At 42.0% G+C, this 6,488-nt stretch overlaps 1 non-coding gene across 1 annotated transcript; it reads left to right on the top strand.

Moving 5' to 3' along the window:
- Positions 1-1,156: 1,156 nt before the first annotated feature.
- LOC117273325 (small nucleolar RNA R71) lies at positions 1,157-1,263 on the top strand. The gene has a single exon (XR_004503334.1). It is a non-coding gene; the product is annotated as a small nucleolar RNA R71 (small nucleolar RNA).
- Positions 1,264-6,488: the final 5,225 nt, after the last annotated feature.

Genomic DNA, 6,488 nt, shown 5'->3' with positions numbered 1-6,488 from the left:
AGGAGTTTATTTTGCAATATTGCACTGCAATACTCTGTGAGCTTGACCACTGAGATCTCTTCTATTTTCCTCTTCTTTGTCAGAATCTCCTTCAAGAACTTGGCATAAGCCGGCATTTGTGAGAGCACTTATGTGAATGGTAGGTTTACATTAACCTGTTTCAGCACATCTAGAAATCTCTCAAACTGCTTGTCCAGCTTTTCTCGACTCAGCTTTTGGGGAAAAGGCAGCGTAGACATATGCTTGCTCTCATCATGTTCTGCCCTTCTTGATTTTTCTTCTTTCTTTTTCTTAAGTTTAATCGACCTTTATTCTTTTTATCAGCATCACCCTTCAACTGCTTCTCACTTTCTTTTTCAAAGTTCACCTTATTTTGGATCGGGGTGGGATCTTTCAACACTTGCTCACTTCTCAAAGTTACAACCATCACTGTTTATTTTATATTTCTCTCAGTATCAGCGAGAAGTGTTCCTGGGGCTCTCTCCGACATTATAGTAGCTAAGTGCCCAACCTTATTTCCAATCTTCGAAAAGATGTACTCAATTATTTGATAGCTGCATCATGGGCATCAAGCCTCTCATCTGTTTTGATAATGATGGTCTTCATAAGATCTTCCATGCTAGATTGATTCGACTGTGGAGAGTGATACTACTGCCTCTGCTGATTTTGAAAACTTGTAGCTCCTTGTTCTTGGAATCTAGGGTTGTTTTGTTGCCATGCATTTGCAGTACCCCCAGGTGAACTCCATGAAAAGTCGGGGTGCCTCTGACCCATTGCATTATAGTTTCCTACAACATTCACTTCCTCAGTTAAGGCTTGACACTCATACGTGGAGTGTCCTCTTCCACATATATCACAAGTTGCGTGGTGTGCATTTTGCATCAAAGCTACAGTTAGCTTCCGTATTTCTTTAGCCATAGCATCAAGTTGTACTTGCGCATATGTAGTAGCATAAACTTGGTGAACACCAATTGATTTTCTTCTTTCCATACTCTCAGAGGGCCACTGATTAGCATCTTCGAATAATTTATCAAGAATTTTAACTATCTCCTCTGGAGTCTTCTTCATAAAAGGGCCTCCAGCTGCATTGCTCAAAGTTCTACGCGAGGCCGGTGCCAATCCATCCTAAAAATCCTAGAGTTGCATCCATAGTTCAATTCTGCTATGTTGACACCTTCTAACTTTCTCCTTAAACCTCTCCCATGCTTCAAAAACAGTTTCATTCTCTTTCTGGTAGAAGTTATGAATTTCTCTTCTAAACTTGCCCGTCTTGGCTGAGGAGAAATATTTATCAAGAAATTTTCTGGTCATTTCCTCCCATGTTCTAATTGATCCATTTGGCAAGCTTCGAAGCCACTGCTTCGCATCATCTTTAAGTGAAAAGGGGAATGCCCTTAAATACACTGCATCTTGTGACACCCCATTATATTGAAAAGTATTCATAATCTCCTTGAAGTCCATCAGATACGTGTTTGGATTTTCGTTTATCTTCCCTCTAAAAATGCATCCGCTTTGAATGGTTTGAAGCAAACCTTGCTTCAACTTGAAATTATTGGCTGCAATTGGAGGTGGTCTAACACTTGACAATCCTTGATTGTAGATTGGTCTGGCATAGTTACCCAATGCTCTATCAGGCCTTGGTAGCGCATTCTCGAACTGGTCTTCAATCAAGGGTCGATTCAGATTGAATCTTCGACCCCTATTGTCTTCGACAGTTTCCTCAGCAGCTATCCTTGCAGCTACATCTACCTCATTGTCATTGTTATTAGCCATGTGTTCTTGGGTTGAAGGTTGCCCCAAGAACCATACGGTAAACTCTTTCTCCTTCCTCAGTTGCCGCAGGTATTTTTCCAATTCCGGTTTGTAGGGTATTACTTATCTACAAGAAGATCATGTCATACACCACGGACTTAACTTGTTGCCTGCACATGTAGGAGAAATCAGTGAAGAACAAAAATAAAAGTAAAAATAAAAATAAATTCCTGAATTAGCACTACAAACTATTTCCAACACTATTAATTGCCAATCCCCGGCAACTGCACAAAAGTTTGATGAGTGCAAAACACATACTTAAATTGTGCTCGCTAGTCAAAGATAGTATAGTATAATTATCGTCTCCATATGGATTGGATTTAAACAGTATTCTCATAGTTCGTAGCTTGATTGCTATCCAGAAGGATCAAGAATGGAGATTTATACAATTAATAATTAAAACTAAATAAGAACCCAAACTATTGACTAATGACAATCTCAACAAAGGTAAGCAAGAAAGTTATCAATGGGAGAAAATATGGGTCGATAGGATAGGTGCAACATAATTGTTCGGGATCTAACTCTAGATAATTCACTTCTAATGTCCAACTGAGTCTCTCGAATTCACTTAATTATCAGTACAAATGTTTAATAGAAACTCCTCTCTCGATTAAGTTTCAACCTCACAATATGAACCAATTTAAGCTCGGTGAAGATATGCAAGAATTCGTAATGGATTGGTCTTTAGGAGAACGTCTTTTGATTATCCTCCTAACTAGGATATGCGCGATCGCGCACTTAGTTGCACATTTTGCACATTGTTCTGTCCCAAGTGCGCGCCCAGGTGCGCGATTGCGCACTTGGTTCCACACCTGGTTGGTAAGTTGGGAAAACATAAAACATGAAAGTTGTAGCCCTTTTAAGTAGCTTTCCAACGATATATTACGGAGCCCAAAAGGATTTATGAGCGAAAAGTTTTATGCATTTTACTAGACAACGCGCAGTATGCCTGCTCGATTCTTCGTTTCGTTCTTAAAGTGAATTATCATCCGTTGATCCCCGAACATGATCCCAACTTAACCCTTGGGCTTTTACTCAGACTTCAAAGCTCCAAAATAGCATGAATTCATGCCACAACATCTACATAGCTCAGAATCACTTCTACAGGGCATAAAACACATAATAAGTGCAAAACATGCCTAATTAAAGCTCAACATAAGTAAAGTACAGTGAATTAGAGTGCAATAAGTGACTAAAATACGGGATTATAGCCTACCATTAAGACTACACATAGTAAAGCGCGAACAAAAAAGCGTGCGCAGCTTAACAAAAAAGCGTGCGCGAACAAAAAAGTATCAGAATGCGCCGGGAGTCCATTTTTAGCAGCCAACTAAAGCTCTCGAGCCTTAGCAATGTCGGTATCAAAGTCAATGATAATAGCTTTGGCCTCTTCCAAGGTTTTTATCCTCATGTTGTACATGGCATAAGTTTTTTCAACAACGAGGGAAGCCACTCAGCGCTTAAGTTCTTCTTTCAGTTGGGTAACCTCGGCAGAAAGGCTTTCCCAGGAGGACCTAATAGATCTAAGGCTAACATCAAGGTCACAGACGGTAGAACTAAAGAGCATGTTGTGCTCGGTAGTTTTCTTCTACTTCTCTTCCAACTAGGCATGTTTCGCCCTCACAGCAGCAAGCTCTTCAATTTTGGAGTCAAAGGCTACCTCTAAGTCAGTCATGTTTTTGGCAGTAGCAGCCTCGCGCTTGGTTGCAGCAAGAACGATGTCCTGGACTTCAGCCCATTTGGACTTGGCTTAATTAAATCTAACCCTCAGCAGGCCAATTTCTTGGCTAAGGGTTACCACTTCTTGCTTGCTTTGCTGCAAACAAGCCTCCAAAACAACGGCCTCAGTAGCTTTGGTTTCCAGTTTCAAGAGGCGGAGAATAATGTGGTCCTGTTCCACCAAAAGCTGATTCCGTTCAGAAGTAAGTTCCTCCTTCCCATGAATCAACCTCCGAAGGCCCTCAGAAGCAAGAACGTTGGCCTACAAAACAAGAAGAAGTAAAACTTAGAATACATTCATACAAAAGTAGAAGAAATAACAAAGGAAAAAAGGAACGCACCGCTACGGCATTGTTCAACAAACACTCCCCCGAGAGTGCTTGAATCTTTTCCCAATCTTTCTCTGAAACCAAAGGCTTCAGATTGTTAGCAAACTCCACTGGCCGGGAGAGGAGGTTGTACCCAGTAGAGACTGAAAGTATAACATTCCTCCTCCTTTGTGGATCTCCAAAAGGGGCAGCATAATTTTGCCCTAAATTCCCATGAACTGGGGAAAAGGAACACCCTCTCCATGGTCAGGTGCGGCCGGCGGAGATGATGTAGAAGTTGTTAGTGGAAGAGTGGATGAATGTGGAAATAATATAGCAGTTGCTGGTGTTGGTAAAGGTGTAGATGAAGTTGATAGAGTTAAAGGGTGAGAAGCAGTTGCATCAAATCCAGTGCTGGTGGATGGATGCTCGCCAACCAAAGACGGAAGGGATCCGGTAATCAGCCCCGCAGTACCGGACACAACACTTGGGGCCCGAAAATGGGAGTTGGCATTATCTATCAAATCAAATTCTCCCCAAAGTTCCGAGATATCATCCTCGGTTGGTGTAACTGTCTCAACAGGTCGAATATCCTCCTGAGATAATGAGGATCGTCGCCTTCTATGCAGAGAAGCTCTCTCATCACTAGCTTCTTCTTCATCATCAATCATCACGGTGTCTATGACCGGCTCAGAAGGAGGACTAATCACCATCGCCACCGGAGATGACTCGGGGGCATCAGTCTTTGCCTTCTTATTCTTTTCCCTGGTCGTGGAAGAACGTCTTATCTTCAGTTGTTTATCCTCCGGTCGGGGACTCCGTAAAGAAGTGTTTGCACCCAAAAAAGGCCCGGAGATACCTGTTCGAGTGAGTGCCTCCTGAAGCAGCCTCGCTGCATTAGCAGGATCAGCCAAGATGCCCTCCTCAGGGACAGCAACAGAGCCCACAAGTAGACCTAATTTCGTGAACAAGTCAGAAGGATTCGACCAAGTTTTCCATATACAAAAGAAAATGGAAGCAAGGTAAGTTAAAATTACCATGATTTTTGGCATTCCACCCGTATTTAAGGGCCAGTTCTTTCCACATACGTGTTTCGGGCATCGTGACGTCCATGTTCTTCTGAACCCACCGGTCCAAGCCTTCCACCACCGGTAAGGTCCATCGAGCTGATGAAGTCGATACGACCATAGAAGAATAGCTAATGAAAGAAAATATATTAAATAAAGATCTTACAAGTACAGTTCCAAGCGGCCGAAAAGGATGAAGCCGTTGTCGGAATGATATTATTGGTGGCAACTACAATGAATTGTTTCATCCACCCAAGGTCATTATCATCATCCATGCTAATCAACAGAGCATGGTGACCACGTTTGCAGAGGTTTATCATACCCCCACGAAAACTTTTGAGGGAGTAGAGATTCATCATACGAGCTAATGTTAGCTCTTCTCCAGTCTCCTGGCACAAGCTTCGAAGGCAGGCGACCGTCCTCCATACTGAAGGACTTACCTGTGCCATACACACCTGGTAGCGAAGGCAAAACTCCGCAATCAAAGAATCAAGCTCTCCACTCAAAGAAAACTCACCCAAAGTAAAGAGATACGTGTAAAAGTATGTAAAACCTTCCTTGGGAAGGTCACTCGCTCCGATAGATTAGGAGCAATGATATCCAACTCATGGTAGCGGCAACCTTCCTTCACAGTAGGAATATTGGAAGGACGAATGGAAGAAAGATACCTACTAACAACCCATGTACAAGGGTTAGAAGTAGGAAATTTCTCTTCAAAGTCCTTTGTGGTACTGAGTCTTCTTGGGATGATGAAACCCACCGTTAGAAGAGCAGAGTCCTTGGCTTTATTCTTGTTCTTTAAAGAACCGACACGCTTGGAGGAAGAAGCCATTGAGTAAGAAGAAGGAAAGGTTTTTGTTTGAAGAGAATTAGAGAAAGGATGGAGAACAAAGATGCAAATCAGAAGCTCGAGAAATTATGAAGTGCAAAGGAAAAGAATGATGTATATGAGTAAAATTTTGACGGCTAATTTCATGGCCATGATTACCTCGATAATCGGAAAAAGCTGTGCTGAATCGTGGGATGACGCGTGTTCAGGGCATTAAATACGGAGAGACGTGTATTTAATCAACCGTCAGAAGCCTTCAGAGGGAGTTATAGTAATTCCCGCCAAAAGAGTGTTTCTACCAACTTCCTCGTAACATAAAGTTATGTCACCGAAAAGAAGGGGGACTATCTATATAGGGTGAAATATGATATGACTCGTGGTCATCTACAGGAAAGACACATAGAACCCAAGATGGGGATGGCCGAAGACCAAACGCAGTCATTCCGCTTGTCACTGGAAGCGATAACGTTCATAAAGGTGTATTAAATGCTCTGCGCCCGGTAGTATTTAATAAGGAATATTCTACAGCATTAAGAGCGACGGCCCGTTACAGATAATTTGGCATTTATGTTCACCGTTACATCTTTGTCAATGACCCTCATAATTGACATTAAAGGAGGGCACGATTCTAGCACCTTCTTTCCTAGACATAAGTATAAATAGTGAGCTCAGTTATCATTGTAAAGAACACGAATTTTCTGGCTAAACTTACACTACATTCTATACAAAGCTAAATACAATCTTACTTTTCTG

The sequence above is a fragment of the Nicotiana tomentosiformis genome, chromosome 2 (assembly GCF_000390325.3).
Source record: "Nicotiana tomentosiformis chromosome 2, ASM39032v3, whole genome shotgun sequence".
Classification (NCBI taxonomy): domain Eukaryota; kingdom Viridiplantae; phylum Streptophyta; class Magnoliopsida; order Solanales; family Solanaceae; genus Nicotiana; species Nicotiana tomentosiformis.
The sequence above is the reverse complement of the archived record's forward strand: the minus strand, read 5'-3'. Positions and strand labels throughout refer to the sequence as shown.